The sequence below is a fragment of the Neofelis nebulosa genome, chromosome 7 (assembly GCF_028018385.1).
Source record: "Neofelis nebulosa isolate mNeoNeb1 chromosome 7, mNeoNeb1.pri, whole genome shotgun sequence".
NCBI lineage: Eukaryota > Metazoa > Chordata > Mammalia > Carnivora > Felidae > Neofelis > Neofelis nebulosa.
The window spans coordinates 16,869,991-16,891,074 of record NC_080788.1 but is presented as its reverse complement, the minus strand read 5'-3'; the positions used below and the strand labels follow the sequence as shown (position 1 = coordinate 16,891,074).

At 43.0% G+C, this 21,084-nt stretch overlaps 1 long non-coding RNA gene across 1 annotated transcript in view; it reads left to right on the top strand.

Moving 5' to 3' along the window:
* Positions 1-19,905, top strand: part of LOC131516112 (uncharacterized) — an 85,022-nt gene extending 65,117 nt beyond the window's left edge. The window contains exons 4-5 of the long non-coding RNA XR_009263898.1: positions 10,353-10,407; positions 19,659-19,905. This is a non-coding gene — a long non-coding RNA (uncharacterized LOC131516112). The remainder of the gene's footprint in view (positions 1-10,352; positions 10,408-19,658) is intronic.
* Positions 19,906-21,084: the final 1,179 nt, after the last annotated feature.

Here is a 21,084-nt window from a genome sequence, read left to right as displayed (position 1 = left end):
TGGTATATGAGATACGCATCATTTAAGGTACCAGCGAAATGTGTGCGTGTGTGTTTGTGTTTAGGGATGCTGAGTATCTTCCTTTTCTGGGATGTCCCCTCTTTGCAGCTCCATAGTGCTTATTCTGAGGCATCTCTTTTCCCTCTTCCTCTGGCTCTGGTTTCCATAGCTGCGGTGGACAGGTCCTCCTAACTTGCACAAAGATGTCATTCTGCACTCAAAGCCACAATGCCACGGACCATACCAGTGTTGCTGGGTTTTAGCTCTCTCTTTATGTAATTTGAGAGCTCATTAATAAGCACCATTTTGTGTGATTGAAAAATAGAAAGGGCGTCCTGGCATTAAACATTAAATCTGAGAAGAACTGACTTAGGAACACAATGAACTTCTTTTTTTCTCCTTATGTCGATTCTAGTCTGGGGATGAGTGGAGACCCAGACACTTCCTCTACTCAGCCCCCACCAAGCCTCTGCAGGAAGCAGAAATCCGAGTAGACCCTTAAGATTGATTTCCAGATGCATCTGGGTGATGGAAAGGCTTCTTCTAACATTCTAATTTTATCCCATTTAATTATTGCCGTCCTGTCCTTGCCGGGAAGCTTACTTGTGTGTGTGTGTGTGTGAGTGTGTGTGTGTGTGTGTGCGTGTGCGTGTGCGTGTGTGTGTGTGTGTTGACGAGGGTGACAAGGACTGGCCTGGGGAGCTCTTCACAGGGATTCAGGGTTGGGGGGAGGTCCCACCCCTTCAGAGTTTCTTCTGCAGGTGACTACGTTCCTGCTACCCTAGAAAACTCTGGCTGAAATGGGAAGTCACCTCTCCAGACTCCAAACTTCTCGTACTTTTGGGCAAAGGGAGTCAAATAATGCTGCTGTGATGGACCGTGGAGCTCGACTCTGAGTGGTGATATGCATGACGGTCTCCTTGGATGCTTCCTTCCTCACATTGCAGTTGGTTTCTTTTCATGTTTTGAAAGAGTGGCAGGAAACTGCCCTCTGTTACTCGTGGCTGCCTTTTCATGGACCCACCTTGGCATCGGCGTAAAGACAGACTGTGTGTCCCTTCTGGAAAAGTTTGAAGAGAAAAGTGTGTATGTGATTAAGAGGCTGAATGTTCTATGTGGCTCCAGTATGTTCAGTAATGTTTTTTCGGCCTTCAATTGTCTTCTCATTATTTGACAGACACGTGATAGTCTATCTCTATTTGTATATGTACTCATACCCACAGATTTGGTTAGGGCTTTATATGTTTATAGGGTCAGGTTACTACATTCTCTAGTGGGCCAATTCGTGAATTATTTTGATACTTTTTGGAGCCTCCAAGGATCCAAGGTCCAGTACTATGACAGTTTTTCAGGACCGGCTTCAGGAGGTAAGATCTGTGTAGGAGTTGAGGAGGTTTCTTGCCATCTTGGGGGACAGCCTCCAACCATCCATGCATTCCAGTTCAGTGGAAGTTTTCCCAGACTCGGTGCTTGGGAACCAGGCAGGTGCACACCCTAGTGTCTTTGGGTCCACTCACATGTGCATGGATGTCTTTGAGCAAACGCAGCTCCGTGCCTGGGACCAGGGTCTACAGACACTGTGTCTGGCAGTGGAATCATTGCAGTCACGGGCATTGCAAAGGAAGACTCCAGAGTGGCAGGCCAGATATTTGCTGAGTCCAGTTGTAGCATTTCTCCTCCTCCTCCTCCTCCTCCTCCTCTTCCTCCTCCCCCTTCTTCTTCTTCTTCTTCTTCTTCTTCTTCTTCTTCTTCTCCTTTCTTCTTCTCCTTCTTTTAGAGAGAGAGCATGAGCAGGGGAGAGGGGCAGAGGGAGAGAGAGAGAAAAAGAGAGAGAAAGAGGGCATTTAAAAATTTTTCAAATATGGTTTTTTAGTCTCTAGAGACAGATAAACCACTGAGAAATAACTGATTTACTTCTTAAGACTGTGGCATATCTTCTGTTCCAAAGTTCTTTGTTTTCTGTTTTTTTCCCCCAACATTAGCAATGGTATCACAAAATAAGAGCTTGTATTTCAAGAATATAGCATAGGAAACATTTAAAATTTGTGACTGTACTTAAAAATAATGACTCAATATTCACCAAAATTGTGTGCCATATAGTTGACAAGTCACTCACAAAGATGATGGGATTTTTATCGATTAAAGCTGTCATGTATCTGATCTTAAACACAATTTACAATTCCCATGGCTTAAAACTAAATGGCTCTTGGTTAAGTACAAAATTTTAGAGGGAGGTTCACATTGTTGTTTTTTTTATAATGTCATATTTATTACTATTTCAATTGTGTCTATTTCAAATCTGCACAATATGAATTTATATAAAATATAAGTCACCCCCCCTTGAAATAAATAACTGCCCAGTATTTTTGAAAGTATAAAGGTCTAAATAGAAGCTAAAGTTTTAACTCAGGGCTTAGTTGTGTCTTTTGGTTTGCCCTTAAAGAAAACACTTTTTTTTAAATTGTGGTAAAAAAATATGCTTAAAAGGGCGTCTGGGTGGCTCTGTCGGTTAAGTGTCTGACTCTTTTTACATCTTTTTTTTAAATGTTTATTTATTTTTGAGAGAGAGAGAGACAGAGCATGAACAGGGGAGGGTCAGAGAGACAGAGAGACACAGAATCCGAAGCAGGCTCCAGGCTCTGAGCTGTCAGCACAGAGCCTGACACGGGGCTCGAACTCACAGACCGTGAGATCATGACCTGAGCTGAAGTCGGACACTCAACCGACGGAGCCACCCAGGTGCCCCTAGTGTCTGACTCTTGATTTTGGCTCAGGTCATGATTCAAGCCCCACATCCAGCTCTGTGCTGACAGCATGGAGCCTGATTGGGATTCTCTGTCTCCCTCTCTCTTTGCCCCTCCTCTCTTGTGCTCTCTCTCTCTCTCTCTCTCTCTGCCAAAAATAAATAAACATTAAGAAATACACATACAAATGTTACCATTTTGACTTTTTAAGTGCAGAGGTCAGAGGCATTAAGTACCTTCACGATGTTGTGTAACGACAACCACCATCCATCTCCAGAATTCTTTTCATCTTGCAAAACCGAAACAATCCATTATCCATTAAATAATAACTCTATTCCCAACTCATTTAGCCCCAGACAACTACCACTTGACTTTCTGCCTCCAAATTTGACTGATCTAGGTACTTGTTATGGGTGGAATCATACAATATTTGTCCTTTCGTGACTGGCTTATTCCACTTAGCATAATATCCACAAGATTCATCCGTGTTGTAGCAGGGGTCAGAATTTCCTCCCTTTTTAAGGCTGAGTAAGATTCCATTGCTTGCATAGACCACATTTTGTTTAGCCATTCATCTGTCATGGGTCACCTGGGTTGCCGACATCTTTTGGCTATTGTGAATAATGCTGTTATGAACATGGGCATATGTATATTTGCTTGAGTCCCTGTTTTCCATTCTTGTGGGATATATACCCTGCTTCCCCTTTTTGCGCCACGGTACTTTTCCCTCATGCCGTTCACTCTGCTTGGGATAGTCTTCCTCCCATTCACCACCACCATCGCCACGTGCTTTCAAGGACCGGTTTTAATGTCTGTTCTTTGGACTACCTTCCTGCAAATTCTCAGCAGAAAGCAGGCTCCCTACTCTGTGTACCCTTAACACTTTGTTCCCATGGGGTGGGTATGGATTCCAGGGAGAATGAGTGGGGCAAGGTGAATTGTGTCCACCACGTGAAGGTTGTTGACAAGAGCCTTCACAGCAAAGACCAGGCCCCCTGCCCGATGCCATCAGGACAGTGTTGGTTACCATGCAGTCCATCTCTGAGAGGTACTCCTGGTCTCCTTGTGAAGACAGGACGTGTTCATATAGAAGACACACGACAGGTACCCTCTCTCCTTTGGTGAACGTGATATTAGCAGACCGTGTCGTTCTAGTTCATGGTACCGGAAGCATATTACCGGTGTATTTAAATTCATCCAGATTTAAGTGAGTACATCCTCTGTGCCCTGCACTGTGGGGGACACAGGTCTTCAGAAGTTTGCAACTGACATGATCCCAAAGAAGTTGCATGAAATACTTTACTTCCCATCCCCGTGTTGGAATCATTGACGGCCCATAAGAGGTGCTACCCATGCTTTTGAATGCATCGATGAGTATTTTAGAATCTTGTAGAGAGAGATATCATGTTTTTACTCGATCACAAATGATATTTCCTAGCATTGAATAGTGAAACGCAACCCAGACTTCCTTTAACGGAAGCCCCTGAGGGTTTCACTGAGGACTCAGTGTTGCTGTCTTCACGGTTCCCCTTAGGGGAGGTTGGGTAGGGCACAGGGTGGCAGTAGGTCCCTTTATCAAAGGGGTGGCCCCCATCACTTGTTCGAGGCTTTTTGACCAGGATTCTGTGCTGTCTCTCAACCTCTGCATTTCGTAGTTGGACCCCCTTCACAGATGGCGCCCAGCAGGCTCACTGGCGGCCGTCTCAAAACCTTAGCCATTTTGCTGATGGCTTCCAAAATGACAATGACCTCTATAGCTGTTCCCTTCCTAATACCCCTGATGGTTTCAGTATTCTATGTATTGAAGATCAACCACACGAAACGTTAATAAAATCATGAAGCTCTCAATAGGTAAGCCAATCAGGTGCTCTCCCTAGAGGACAAATTTGACCCCTAAGAAGCGAGGTCCCCCCCACCTTTTCCCACCACCAACTCTAAGGTGTGAATGTAATTTGGTGGGAAAGCAATGGAAGGTTAAGGCAGAGGCAGGCTGGTTAGATTCGACTGTGATTTTCACGGAACTCTTTGTTAACAGCATGAATGATGAGTTCGGGTGACTGATGTTGATGAGCTAGAGCCATTCAGTTCAGTTTTGTTTTCAATTCAGAAGAATTGTACTGACTTTTCCCCATGTGCTTAATGGTGGGCGATGAGGGAGACGCAGGGGGGTTCCTCCATGCTTCAGGTTTCCCGAGCCAGTGAGGATTCAGAGGGTCATCACCTGAGAAAATCACGGCGACAGCAAGAGCAGTGCCAGCGTTTACGTCACTTGCCTGTGTGCCAGGCACTGTGCATATTTGTATACCTTATCTCATATCATCCTTGAACTGATGGAGACTGCAATTATTATTATTCCTGATTCGTGGATGAGGAGACGAGGCCCAGGGAGATTACTTCACACGCCTGTGTTTGCACAGCTGTGAAGTGGGGAGACCAGGATCCCAACCCGGGTGGTCTGCCTCCAGGGTTGATGCCGTAAACTACGTCGTGCTGCTCCTGCATCTACTGAGGGCAGCCGGTCCTGACTGGGTGCTGACTCCTCACAACTCTGCTGTGAAAGAGATGCTGTTGCCATCTCCGTTTTAGAGACGAGGTAACACATGCCCAGAGAGGGCCGTGACCGACCGAGGCCACACAGTCCAGGGCAAGGTCAAGGTTTGAGTTCCCTTAGTTGACCTCATCAGTGTTCAGCCTGGGCACACTGTGCTATCCCCCCCCCCCCCCGCCCGCCGCAGTAACTGTAACAACCATTGTCTTTGTGGGTTTTTTTTTAAATATTTACTTATTATTTTTGAGAGACAAAGAGAATGCGAGTTGGGGAGGGGCATAGAGAGAAAGAGACACAGAATCCCAAGCAGGCTCTGAGCTGACAGAGCAGAGCCCGATGCGGGGCTCAAAATCCACCAACCACGAGATCATGATCTGAGCCGAAGTCGGACGCTTAGCCCACTGAGCCACCCAGGCGCCCCTTGTCTTTGTGTTTTGAAGAGAGTTGGCATGATCTCTTCTTTTGCAGAAATCCAGCCTCTTAGATCTCTTTTGCACTGCTGGTGGGGATGCAAACCGGTGCAGCCACTCTGGAAAACAGTATGGAGGTTCCTCAAAAACTTAAAAATAGAACTACCCTAGAACCCAGCAATTGCACTACTAGGCATTTATCCACAGGATACAGGTGTGCTGTTTCAAAGGGACATATGCACCCCCATATTTATAGCAGCACTATCCACAATAGCCAAAGTATGGAAAGAGCCCACGTGTCCATTGATGGATGAATGGATAAAGAAAATGTTGTGTATATATATACAATGGAGTATTACTCGGCAATCAAAAAGAATGAACTCTTGCCATTTGCAACTATGTGGATGGAACTGGAGGGTATTATGCTAAGTGAAATTAGTCATAGAGGGACAAAAATCATATGACTTCACTCATATGAAGACTTTAAGAGACAAAACAGATGAATATAAGGGAAGGGAAGCAAAAATAATATAAAAACAGGGAGGGGGACAAAACATAAGAGACTTAAATATGGAGAATAAACAGAGGGTTACTGGAGGGGTTGTGGGAGAGGGGATGTGCTAAATGGGTCAGGGGCATTAAGGAATCTACTCCTGAAGTCATTGTTGCACTAGATGCTAACTAACTTGAATGTAAATTACAAAAAGAAAAGAAAGAAAGAAAGAAAGAAATGCAGCCTCTTAGGTCTCTGCTGAGCCATAGAACAGGTATCCCCAGTGGTGGCCTGACCAGGACGCCAAGAGAAGCCTCACAGCCCCCACCCCCTTACTTGCTGGAACCTTTCCAAGACCCTGGGAGGGACCCTACAGTGGGGTCGTGTGTGTGTGTGTGTGTGTGTGTGTGTGTTTGTCAAACAGAGAAAAGTAAATAAGATTTGTGTAAAATGTGAGGAAGAATTTTGTACTTTTTCTTAAAGAGCCCCCAACAGCCGATTGTATAAACCAGCGATTCCCAAAGTGTGAACCCTCTCGAAGTGAGGGCCAGCAATTCGCCCCGTATCGCTGGGGAATTCTTTAGAACTGCACATTCTCAGCCTCCCGTCCCAGGAGATTTAGCTTCAACTCTGAGCAGCAGCACCCTTCCCTGCAAGGTGAATTCTAAACCCCTGTAGCTAATTTTATACTGGTAACTTCAAATTCTCTGTCTTAAAGGGCACACCCAAATGGTAGCCTCAAGACCTCCACTTGGGGGGCTCCTGGGGGGGCTCAGTCAGTTCTGTGCTGAGCTGTGCCGACAGCTCAGAGTTTGGAGCCTGCTTCAGATTCTGTGTCTCCCTCTCACTCTGTCTCTGTCCCTCCCCTGCTTGTGTACGTGCTCTCTCTCAAAAATAAAGAAACATTAAACAAAATTTTTTTTAATTAAAAAAGAAAAAAAGACCTCCACCTGGATCCACACTTCGTCACGACTTTAAAATGTGCCTATTTCTTCCCCTAACACTGAGCTCGTTTCTGTCTGGGCAACTTGGTGTTTTACGCAAACTTTATGATATTTCTAAAATGTTTGAACCTGACAGGAAACCACACGATCATACGGCTCACCCAGAGAGAAGGATTTGTCTATGCAGCAGGAAGGTAACCTCAACGTTCAGTTCACCTGTTGTAGCAGCTCGGATTGCCCTGGGCTCGCAGGCAGGCTGTAGCCCGACACCCTCTGAAGTTCAAAGAGGCCCAGAGAGAGGGCTTCTGAGACTTCTGAGAGGTCTTCCTCAGCCTGTCGGGGAAAAGCAGGTAGCATGAGGGTAGCAACCTCCTCCAGCAAGATGGCCAGGCCTCCAGGTTGAATGCTCTGCGGGGCTCCGTCCAGGATGAGCTCCCACGGGATGCTGCCCCAGGCCGGAGGATTGCTCTCCAGAGCAGCAGGAGGTGGGCTGGAAGGATTGCAAAGTGGTGTTGTTGCCGTGTCCTTGGAGAGCTCTTTTCCTGTGGATGAGGACCTGGGGCGGAGGAGGAGAAGCGAGGGGGTTTGGGGGGAGGGGCTGTGAAACAAGTACAATCCACCTACCAGCTTCCCTGGGTATTCACTACTCTATGGCCTCTTGGTCAGTTCTTAATACAAACACTTTTTATTTTTATTAAAATTGTTTTTAAAAATGTTTATTTTTGAGAGAGACAGAGTGCGAGTGGGAGAGGAGCAGAGAGAGGGGGCGACACAGAATCCCAAGCAGGCTCCAGGCTGGAGCTGTCAGCACAGAGCCCGACGCAGGGCTCGAACTCATGAATCATGAAGTCATGACCTGAGCTGAGGTTGGATGCTTAACCGACTAACTGAGCCACCTAGGCACCCCTCACCAACACTTTTTACATTTTTTTTTTCTTGAGAATCTACTGTTCAGAGCTGTGTAGTAAGAGTTACCTTCAGGAATGTTCTGTGCAATACCTTTCTCTCATAGTGAAAACTAGATACCATGAAGATCTCAAATCAGAGGACGCTTAATATATGTAGCCATTAAAATAACAGTTATTAAAATGATGGTAGAGAAGATTGCTAAATGACAAAGCAGAGGAATGCTCATGATTGTTGGATTTTTTGTTAGTTTGTAAGAGTTTGCAAATTACTATGCCCAGTTCAATTCTGGTTTTTTTGTTTTGTTTTGTTTTGTTTTGTTTTTTGTACATTTTGTATAAAGAATGAACAGTGAAGGGGTGCCTGGGTGGCTCAGTTGGTTGAGCCTACAACTTCGGCTCAGGTCATGATCTCGCTGTTTGTGAGTTTGAGCCCCGCATTGTGCTCTGTGCTGACAGCTCGGAGCCTGGAGCCTGTTTCTGATTCTGTGTCTCCCTCTCTCTCTGCCCCTCCCCCATTTGTGCTCTGTCTCTCTCTCTCTCTCTCTCTCTCTCTCTCTCAAGAATAAATAAACACTAAAAAAAAAGAATGAACAGTGGAAATGTACACCCCAAAATGTTAACACAGTTATCTTTTAAACATGGTGGAATATTTGGTGTTTATTTGTGTGTGTGTGTGTGTGTGTGTGTGTGTTTACTTTCTTCAAAATAATGTACATTGAATGACTTCTACTTTGTCATCACAGAAAAGAAATGCTCAACTAGCTAATTGGATGGGAAGTACCAGTTGTTAAAACAGCATGGCCATTTTAATGCTGCTGGATTTAAGCAAGACTCTTCAGTGTGTGTCAGTCGAAAGACTGAGTGTATAAATCGGCAATGGCCAGACCATGAATAAAATAGACCTCTGACCCGCAACCTGCAGCAACAAATCCGGGCAACTAAGTCAACCGCTGTACCAACAGGCTGTGAATAGTCAGGACTTGATCAGTAACTGGCACCTTCCCTAATTTTTGTCCCTACTTCCAGTTGAGGGCCAAGCGGAGAAAGCCAGATATGCTTCCCTAACCAATGACATAGGATGTCCCCCTTCTAGCTAGCCCGTGTCCAGCGTCCCCATCACCAGTGCCTCCAATGAGGGCACACCTGAAACCTTCCCCTTTCCCCACCGCGGCACACGTGTTCTGTTCTGTCTGCCTTTGAATCTCTGCCAAGCGCCCGTGATTGTCGCTGGCTCCCTTGAACTCAAAAGAGAGAGCCCCTGCTTGTTCTCATGTGGGTGGTCTCTGTTTATTTCTACAAAAATTTAGCCTTTTGGAAAAACGTGTGCGTTAAAAAAAATTATTCACTCTATGTGTAGCATTATGCTATCGTTACTACAAAAACAAAACAAAACAAAACCCAATTCCTCCTTGTACAGAAATTTTTGAATCTCAAGCCAGTCACTAAATCCGAATGGTCCAGGATTATTTGGAGAGATGAGGGTCCAGCTCATGGGGAATGAAATAAACACTGAGTCTGAGATTATTATTATTAAGATTTCCAGGTAGGGAAAAGTAAGTAACGTCAGGAGTAGAGAGATCGCTGCTTTTTGCTCTTCTGCGGGATTCTAACGTTCCCTACCTATTTGCCAAGTCTCATTACCTTGTCCTTCTAGGATGAAATCAGCTTACAGAAAAATTAAGTTTGATTTAGTGGCAAACTGGTATTTTCTACTGTGCAAATTGTGTAAGTGATCAAACTTGGATGGGTCAAACTTCATTATTAATACGAGTTACTAAGTCTTGTAGACAGTTTTCATCCGAGAGAAAGCTAGAGCTAACTTCAGAACCTTTACATGAGAAGAACGCCAAACAATTTGGAAAAATGTGTTGAGATCCTGCAGAAAGGACTGAGACACTGTGTGAATATGAATGAGGGATTCTGGTTATCTAACAGGTTTTCAGAAGACATCTGTGGTGAAATACCCTGATATGAATAAAACAAGGGTAATCTGATTCCTGTGTTAACGGGCATGTGTAGGTGGGGGTGGGGTGACAGGGAGAAAAGTCACAAATCTAAGCCACTGAAGAGAAATGATGCTTCCGTATTAATGCCAAGCAATTGTCTTGTGTTTTCAAAATAGGACAATGAAGGTATCACATATGTCATTGATTCAGATGGCTACTTTGTATATGGTGGGTCCCTAATACATGTGTAACAAATGCATTAATTCAGTACAATAATCTGGAGATCAAATGGGATTATACAATGTCAGAAAGGCTTCCCCAAATTCAAGCTGACTAATAAAATTTGCTGACTTTTTTAGGTGTGGGCTGTTTTGCATTATGAGTGAACATTGCATGCTTTTGCCATACCCTTGGGTAAGTGCTTACAAGTTCAGAACTGGGTGAAATAGAAACGCATTAGACAAGAACAGCGGTGACTTATGTTTTTTTTTTTTCCACCAAATTTAAGTGTTTGGCAAAGAATTTGTTGCTTTGAAGGCTTAAGACTTAAATCATTAAGCAGTCAAGGATGGAAGAAGTTGGCTTTATCGTCACAGAGAATACTACAGATGGACTAGAGGTACTCCTGTCCTTACAGTACTGAATCAGAAGGGCTATATTAAAAAAATGTTTTTTTTATATTTATTCATTTTTTTAAGAGACAGAGAGTGAGAGAGCAGGGGAGGGACAGAGAGAGACACACACACACAGAACCTGAAACAGGCTCCAGGCTCTGAGCTGTCAGCACAGAGCCTGACACGGGGCTCGAACCCACGGACCGTGAGATCATGACCTGAGCCGAAGTCCGACGCTTAACCGACTGAGCCACCCAGGTGCCCCGGGGTGTATTAAGTAGGGCCAGTTTCATAGGTAGCTGGGGTGATGTCATCCTATGGATTTATTGAAAGGTCCGCCTTACCTATGACAAGGTACTAATCTTACCCACCTTCTTTGGCAGCTATCCATGCTTATCTAAGCAATTGTAGTGTTTGCTTTTAGAGGGTCAACAATGATGGCCAATAGTTTCCATCTGAAAGAAGTGGTTACTTGGAATCCTGTATTTAGATTTGTAAGGTTGCACCTGGGTTTAGAGGGAACAAATGTAGGTCAGACAGGACCTGGGAAGGGTTGTCTTGGATCTAAGACTTTATTTTCAGAAGCCACTGTAACAATATTTACACTGTAGCTCTTACTTTAACCATTTAACTGTTTTAGTAGCTACAGATTAGTATGGTCTACACAGGCTAGGCATGTGTGGACAGGATTGGGAGAACAGATCCCATTGCCGGACACTTTCCAAATGAGGAAGACTGGTCCGGTTTGAGGTCCTGCAGTCGGGAAGACGGGGTGCCTGGTCAACTGTCAGGAGGTAGGAAAGCACTTGGAAGGAATAGCAGACAGGCAGAAGGAGACAGAGTCTGTGGGAGGCAAGTGCCGATCAGAGAACTCGCATGGCCATTTTATTTTTCCAGCCCTGATTTCATCACCCTCTCTGGCAACCGAGGCTGAAATTCTCAGGCTTCCCACTTCAAGGAGGGCAACACTTTCCATCTTTCTTCCGACTCTGAAACTTTTTATTTTCCATTGTTCTCAATTCAGTCAGACTGGATGTTTCTTTGTAGCTCTTAAAGGAACAAAGAAATATCTGGGTAACGAAAACTAGATGCAGGTCTCTGGGAGGTAAGACAGTGTGGATATCATTCTGGGAACTGCTAAAGGCAGAATGGTATGTATTGATTTTCAACTAGAATTAGGTGGGTAAGATTGTCTTTCAAAGTTGGCTAAAAAAATGGACTTGTCCTTTCTAAGGTCTAATTAAGATCCTCTGTCAGAAAACATAAAAAGGACTGTATATTATATCACTGGGGACAATGCAAACCATTGGCTCCTTTTGCATTTAATAAGATGTCATGATAAAAAGAAGTTAGCTTTTTTTTTTAAAACCAAGGAATTGGAAAATATTAAAGAAGCTCTTCTCATTAGATTATATCTGAGTAACCCTCTTGGTCTGATATTTGCAACATATTTGGCGTAAAATTCATGGATCAATATGGTTTCTGAGGCAGGAGGTTACCTTTCATGTTGGTGAGATTCAGGTTCCCTTCTGCTATCACGTTATTAATGGACGTTATTTGCTCATCAACCATTATGTAGAAAAGTTTCTAATCTAGAAAAGTTAGAAGAAAGAGCATATTAAGAAAGACTTCTGGGTTAAACTTTTTCTCCATTTCCCCCCTTTTCCCCCAAATGAAAGAAAACTGGACCCACAAATGGTTCTTGGCTACATATGGATGCAATATGGGTCCAAGAATGCTTGATGACAGAAAGCAGAGTTGTAATCTATTCCAAATGGACCATCATCTGGATATTTGAAATGTCATGCTGTAAACAGTGTTCCCTTGTCTTATAGGATGTTATGTAGGGTTGAATGCAGATGAAAGCATAAGTTTATATCATGAAGTAAAGTATAAAATGAATGTTAACCTCCTAAGTACTTCTTTTTTTCAATGTCAGTTTCTGTTAACTGCCTGTCTTCTTCTAGCAGTGCACCTGCTGTCTTTAATCCTTTGGCCATTTGATGACCCCCATCATTCCTCTCTCTCCCTACAAGAAAGGGGTAAGAAATTTAGAATTCAAAGGAATTTTGGAGCTCTTTTTTATAAACCTTATTTTGTAAATCAGCTCAACCTTATTTCGTAAATCAGAAAACTAAGATCTAGGGAAGCTATATAGTCCCACAGCTCGGTAGGTAAGTAGATGATCCAGGAATTTAGTCTACAGACTCCTAGGGTGGGATAATTTGCATGGCGTTATGTTGCCTTTCAGTAAATACCTGTCTGATCCTATAATGTTTCCATCACTAGCAGAGGACTGATTTCGTCAGCTTGTCCTCATAACCAGCATAGGTATTCAGAATTAGCTACTTGATTATGTGGATGTTATTCATTCAATTTTCATTCATTCACTCATTCATTTAGATAATACTTAATTTTCCTCAAGCTTTTATTGTAAAGATATACATACTCAGTGCACAGAGCACCAGCAGCCTCAAAATTCACATAAAGGAGCAAAATTCTCCTTTCCTCCACCACATCCACTTCCCAGAAATGTTCCTCATGAGAACACACTGTATATCCTTTCAGACATTTTTTTGATGCATAAAAATGTTATAGTACATAATATATATATATATATATATATATATATATATACACGTATTAAAAATGGGAGCATACTATACATGTTTTCTGCAACTCTTCTTTTTTAACTTTTCTCACATAATAATGCCATGCACACTTTATCATATCATAGTTAATTTGCTCCTGTTATCAGTGCATGTGTACATGTTATGTATATTTTTATCTATGTAGCAATCCATAGTTTGTATGCTATGGAAGGTTATCTTACCATTCCTCTGTTGATGGGCATTTTATGTAGATCCCAATTTTTATCATGGAAGGCAATGCTACAAGGAATATCTGTTTTTGCATTTCTGCCAACACATCTGTAGGACGCATTCCTAGAAGGGGAATTTCTGGGTCCTTCAATGTATATTTATTGCGTACCTATCGTGTGCAAAGTGCCGTAGGTGATAGGATGCAATCTTTGAAGAAGAGATGGTTCCTCTTCTCATGAAGCTTGTGGTTCAGGTAGCAAGAAGTATACACAAACAATGGATTTCAAGTAGAAAATCATGAGTGCTGTTTAGAAAACTTGGTGACTCTGCCATGGGAGGATAAAAACACCTTGACTTTCTAACCCAGTCTGTGCGTAGTAACAGTTACCTGGAGATGGGAGTCTCAGTGGAAATGCATTGAAAATTTCTGAACAAAATTACTAGGATGAGTTGAAATGTGGGAATGTGGAAGGTGACTTGTGTCTTGCGAGAGCTGCACAAATGTCCAGGAAATGTAATTGGTGATGTTGAACTTCGAGGAAGTATCGATATTGGTGAGGACGAGAATTGTTGCTATCCATTAGATGATACAAGACTGAAAGGACTTTTGTTTCCAAGATCTTTTCTCATTGTTTGATGGAGCAAAGTTTTATTTTGACTCAAGGCTAACTTGCTGTGGGTTTTGGCTTTACGTATGAGTGGGGTCAGCTACAGGGAGCCTCTTCTTGAATCCAGACCATTTTGGTAAATCACACATTCGTCTTCAGTACAGTTAGAGGTTAAGAACGAGCGTTTGTATTTTTTTTTCTTTTTTCATTTACAATCCCAATCTGGTTTTCCTAGGGAAGCTTCTCTTGAACCTTCAGCAGCCGTAGTTAAGACATCAGCCCTCATCAGAATCTTACAATAAGATGCAGATTTATGGGTTTTAAAAATCGATTCAAGCATGACATTATTCTTATTATCATTTAAATATTTATTCATTTATTTTGAGAGAAAATGAGAGAGAGAGAGAGAGAGAGCAGGAGAGGGACAGAGAGAGAAAGGGAGAGAGAGAGAATCCCAAGCAGGCTCTGTGCTGTCAGCGCAGAGCCTGACGCAGGGCTCGATCTCATGACCTGTGAGATCATGACCGGAGCAGAAATCACGAGATGGATGCTTTACCGACAGAGCCACCCACGTGCCCCCAAGCATCAAATTATTTAAGTGGAGATGTAGATTATAAGCCTTGTGCTCTAATGCGCTCATCTTTCCAGTGAGGAATTTGATGAGAAAAAATTCAGTATGATATTTGACAGAAATTCTTCCAGCCACATCTTAGAATCCTTTTAGCTTCATGGCCTTGAAGTTACCTCACCTAATGCATAATACAAGCTCAGCCCCCACTTGTAACACTCAGCAAGTTCAAAGTACCCATCAACACGCAGTGAAAACCCACAGGAGAGAGGGGAAGGTAATCAAATACTGGAGAAACTTAACCCTAGGCAGAATCAGTGACAATTTTCAGAAGAAAAATTGGGGAGACCTTAAAATATTTTGATCATGCAAAGCGTTTTTCAACTCCTGATAAGAGAGAGCAACGCATTAAGTTGCTGGCAGTTAGAGAAGGAGTCAGATTCTGGTCCTTCCATTGCAAGGTACCCGGCAGAACAGAGCGTTTTCCATTCTGAGGGATGCAAAGCAGCCAGCGGTGTTTAAATGCTCCCTCTGGTCTGTGATGTCTTCATCAGGCAGTCGGGAGGCCTCCCCAGGAGCCCCTCAGGCCTGGGTGTCCAAAGAGCTTCTTCAGGAAACACCGTGAGCTGATCTTGCAAGGGTCCCCATGGCCTATTGTGAGTCATGTCAGGCCCCAGAGCCCTCATCCCACAAGCAAGAAGCAGCAGGGGAAAAACAATTTTGGCTTTTGCAGGTGTCGGGACTGCAAAGAAAGAACGGTTGGTACAAGAGGCAACACCCCCTTTTAAAAAGTCAGCTTGGGTGATTGAAAGCCAGGCTAGGAGTTTTCAGCTAAAAAGGATTTTAGTAGGGGCGCCTGGGTGGCGCAGTCGGTTAAGCGTCCGACTTCAGCCAGGTCACGATCTCGCGGTCCGTGAGTTCGAGCCCCGCGTCAGGCTCTGGGCTGATGGCTCGGAGCCTGGAGCCTGTTTCCGATTCTGTGTCTCCCTCTCTCTCTGCCCCTCCCCTGTTCATGCTCTGTCTCTCTCTGTCCCAAAAATAAGTAAAAAACGTTGAAAAAAAAATTAAAAAAAATAAAAAGGATTTTAGTAGTGATGACCACTCCTATAGAGAAACCCTCTGGAAACGGAGCAGTTAACTTGTCAGAAATATACAAAAAAAAAAAAAAAAAAAAAAAAGGAAAGAAAAAAAGATGTGGTTGGTTTTCTTTTTTTCTTTTTAAGTTTATTTATTTACTTTAAGAAAGAGAGTGTAAGTTGGGGGAGGGACAGTGAGGGGGGCACAGAGGGTCCAAAGTGAGCTCCATGCTAACAGCAGAGAGTCCAATGTGGGGCTCAAACCCACAAAGTGTGAGATCATGACCTGAGCTGAAGTCAGACGTTCAACCAACTGAGTCACCCAGGCGCCCTGATGTGGTTGGTTTTCAACTAGATTTTATCTATTATATTATAGTGGAACATACCCTAGAGGTTTCTTTAAACTGTGATTTCTTTTTATTTTTTTTTAAGTTTATTTATTTATTATGAGAGACTGAAAGTGAGAGCGAGAGCGAGGGAACCAATGGGATAAGGAGAGAGAGAGAGGGAGAGAGAGAGAATCCCAAGCAGGCCTGCACTGTCAGCATGGAGCCCAACGCAAGGCTCGAATCCACGAACCATGATGAGGTCATGACCTGAGCCAAAATCGAGAGTCAGATGCTTAACCATCTGAGCCACCTGGGTGCCCCTAAGTTGTAATTTCTTTATTATTAAAACTAGTAACCGAATCTAGGGTGCCTGGCTGCCTCAGTCAGTAGAGCACGTGACTCTTGATCTCAGGGTCATGAGTTCAAACCCCACGTTGGGCATGGAGCCCACTTCAAAGAACAAGCCAACAAACTAGTAGCTGAATCTAGTTGGTGTGGTCGTGGGTTCGGACACTGTGGGTTCAGAACCAAGGAGAACCTGGTTTCAGTCTCACTTCTATCCCCACCATATTTAAAACCAGGCACAGATCACTTCACTGTTCTGTGCCTCAGTTTCCTCATCTGTAAAATGAGATCCATAATAGAATCTCTCACATAGGTTAATAGGAATAATAAATGAGCTGCTTTCTAGGATGTACTTAGGACAGTGCTCAAAAACGGCTAATTGTCACAACGAACACTAGTCATAATTTGTGTTGTGGTTTAAATATCAATTACCATTAAAATATTACTGAGTATTAATTGTGTTCCAGAATTAGCAGCTTTTAAGCCAATATGACTAATTATTGTTGGGTTTTAATAAACTTCACTTCACATGTTCACAAATAAGATTTAATTCTTACTCAGGTCAATTCATCGCCATTATATATACCAATAGATCGCCGACTTTAAAAGTAATTTAATTTAACACTTACATCATTCAACATCTCTCTGATGATGAAGATGATGAAGAGCCTGGCTTTTGTTAAGCACCAAATAAATACAAATTATTTTTAGCATCACAAACGCATGCTTATCTAGTCTGACTGCCTTTGGAGTTCCCTGTGTTAAGATGTTGCTTACAAGTGTCTATAAGCCTGCTATCATGTACCTGCTTTGTCTACACATGTTTATTTTGAGGACAGGGATTGTGTCTTCAGCACCTGAAGAGATAATGGCTCCTGGTGGGCATGAAGCATCTAGCATAGTATTTGGCACATAGCAGGTTCTTAGGCAATTGAATTCCCTTTACTGTGAAGCTGTGTTGCTGACTCATTGGATTCCTCTTCCATTGGGGAATGTGGTGCTCTACAGTCTCCATTAGTTTTGTGTCACCCTAGGACTTTCCTTGTATGTTTTATTCCTTCTCGTTAAGAAATTCAGGATTCTTGGAAGTCAGGGGACAGCACAATAGCATCAGGCTGACAAAAGCTATATCTACCAATGGCCTCATGGTGGTTGGGGACACAAAAATGCAAGAGTTTTGAGGCAGCAGGCACTGCCAGGCAGCAGAGGTGGATGCTGGGGCAGACTTTTACTTGTTTATCGTTGCATCTCAGATTTACCGGATCTGTTAATTAAAAATGTAAATTAACTAATAGTTCATCATGGCACACTAACAGGAAAGGAGGGAGGTGGAAAAGGTAGAGATGTTGAGGAAAAGGATGCTTCATTTTAGAGAGGGAGTTGGATTAGTTTAACTGATCCTTGGGTACTATTCCAAATCATAGAGCGAAAGGGGGGTTGTTGACAGTCCAAGTTTGATAAGTATACTTGGCATTAGGGGCATTAGGAACTAAAAGAAATTAAGAGAAATTAAGGTAAAAAGGAAAGCTAGACAGTGCCCAGTAGGAGTTGGGTATAGCCAAACCCCAATGACTGGGGTGGCCAGGAGAGGATGCGGAAGTCACTGTAAGGGACTTCCAGACTCTCTTAGTCTGCAGTCACCCCATTGGGGGACCAACACATGGCAGAGTAGAGGAGGAGGAGGTGAATCATCACACGCACCCCACCCTGCACAGGTGGACCAGCCACCTTTCTCCCATCTAGGGCCCTGTCTTGTTAGCACCAGCCCAACCATCGGGACGTTTAGCTGGACTCTGACAACAGAGATGGGAAAGTGTACCCGTGGGTCAGGAGAATCTGAGTGGGATGGTAGAGAAGAAAGGGAAGGGGAGTAGATAACAGAAGGAAAGCTTTTCCTTCCCAGGGACCAGAAAACAGCTCAGAACCTGGCTGACTATACCTTGAATTTCCTTCCTTCCTTGATTGGCCACATTACTAAAGAAAGAAAGCACAACAGCGTCTTCCTTCCTTTCATGGTCTGAATGCTTATTTAAAGAACACTGCTTCCCATTTCCTGCTGTAGCCCCAGAGCCTGGTCTCTTGATTTCGTTTTCCTCTGGGACCCTCTTTCTCTCTGCTGAGTGTCTCCACACACTCCCCTGCCTCTTCCAGCCCCCTCTGCTTCCTGCCCCTGTGGCCGCCTTCATCCCCTGCCCAGCTCCAGAGGAAGAAAGGCTCCTGTCACTGTGAAGTCTAAGAGGACCACCCAGCAGGTTTTTCTTTTCTTTCTTTCTTTTTCTTTTTCTTTCTTTCTTTCTTTCTTTCTTCTTTCTTTCTTTCTTTCTTTCTTTCTTTCTTTCTTTCTTTCTTTCTTTCTTTCTTTCTTTCTTTTTAGCTTCAAGAGTGTCTCTTGACACTCTTCAAGAGGCCAGTTTCTCTGGCCTTGGTTAAGAGCGGGCAAGGGCTTTGGGAGATAGAGCGGAGAATGAGGACAGGAACAGTGACAGTTGTGGCAAAGCCCACAAGTGCCAGCAGGAGGGAAATGTTAGTCTGCCATTTCTGGGAGCTGCAGAGCATATGGGGAGCCTGGAATTGTTGTCAGCAGCCCAGATCAGGGCTGTCCCATCCTGGCAGCTTCCCTGGGGCTTTAAGAAAGCGTTTCCGTGAGCTCCCTTACCTGTGGTTTTCAGAGGAAATGGTCCTATGTTGTTTTTCATATCCTTCGATCTGTTCATCTGGGTATCATTATTAAAGGCTGCATTGTACTCCACGGTGTAGATGCACCATATAATTTATCTAACAGAATCCCGACTTTAGGACATTTGGTTTGTTTCCATTTTTAAGAACTGATGCTAAACAATGCTATCATGAATATCCTTTTAATATACATTTGTTAGCAGTGTAATTGTTAAATCAAAGAACACATCTATTTCTAAAACTTTCGGTATGTAAGGCCAACCTGGTCTCTAGAAAACGTAAGCCAATGATTATATCCTTCAGCTATGTGATATGAGCACAGTTATCTCATTTATACATGTCAGTAGATGTGCACTTATGTTTTAGCTCAGGAAATATTCTGAAAGATAAACACTATAATGTTGAGAATGGTTATTTATGGATACTAGGGTTTTAGGAATATTTGGGGGTGGGGAGTGAGGGAGGTTGACATTATTTTCTTTTTTTCTGTAATGAACATTTGCTGGTTTTGTATTTAAAAACTTAAATGCTATCGTTCTCTCTAAGACTGGATGTCTTTAAGAGAAAATAATATCATAATGAATCTTAATTAATTGATTCTTAAATAAGAATTTTTTTTCCTTGTAGACTGATCGACTGTCAGGACTGGAAGGGAACCTGAAATTCAGCTGGCCTAACTATATTGTGTACTTACTGGTGTGGAATTGAGTCTCCAGGAGATGGCCTGAATTGCTTCTATTCACAGAGCTACTCTAGGGCAAATCCAGACACTGGAGTCCAAGAACATTCTTGACTGCCTGTTTATTAAAGCATTGTTCTACACTCTTCCTCCTGCTTTTAAAAAAGGAAAATCTAATTTGCTTTTATTTATTTCCCCTTTATTTTAAAATTATTCATACTAGCTAATGATCAGTTTACCAAAGCATGGCTCCAATATTTTTGGAGCTCCAGAACAGAGTTCTTAGCTTTGCCTAAAGGAAGGCTCAGTGGGTGAAGTATCTGACTCTTGATCTCAGCTCAAGTCTTGATCTCAGGGTCATGAGTTCAAGCCCCACATCGGGCTCAAAGCCCACTTAAAAAAAACAAAAAACACAAAAAACAATAGATAATAAGAGCTATAAGAAGAACATGAATGAAGGCTCAGAAGACAGACTGGTGCTGCTTTTTTTCTTTGCCTTTTTAAAAATTGCTTTTTAATTTTCCAGTATCTTTCCTGTTCTTTGTCACTTGTCTGTAAGTTGAAAAAAAAAAGCTTCGAATTGCCCGCACAGGACAGTCATTTCAGACCACAGAAAACTATCTTTACATCTTCAGAATGTCCAAATAAGCTCTCTACCATTTAATGCGGATGGGAGTGGGGTAAATTGCTGCATCCCAGGAGGCCAGATGTGTGAGCAGAGGAATTCTGCTAACTGGCAATACGACATGACATGTGGAGCCTTCACTCTATTTAAAGAATTTTGATAAGAGATGTTAAAAATGGAAGACACACAGATACTAAATTCTGTAGCGCATGGGTTGCTAACCATTTGGGAAGTCAACGCCCCTACACCGCGCTCTATTTTCACACAAACTCTAAAAGCAACATGTGAGTTTATTGTACTCATTTCACCAAGTGAGTTTATTGTACTTCATTTCACCAAGAAGTACAGCAGGATCCTGGAAATACAAGGGCTTCCTCTTAATGCGTCGTTAGCTGAGCTGTGAGAGGCCAGGCCACTGAGCATTTGACTTCAGTTCAATTCACCTATGACCTCCGAGGAATCCTGACTTTAGATGAGGAGGGTGGGTCTGAGGATTGCTGTGACTTTTCCCAACATGGTACACAGCCTACCTGGTAATGCGACAGGTTGTATTTGGACGGGTATTGGTCTTTGCCTCTCTGCTTATACACACACACACACACACACACACACTTTACATAATAAATAATATAATGAAATATAAATGGCATAATAAAAATCGATTAAAAATATCTATATATATAGAGAGAGAGAAAGAGAAAGAGGTTTTCTCTCTATATGGAGAGCTCCTCTTTATATAGTAGCTTCCT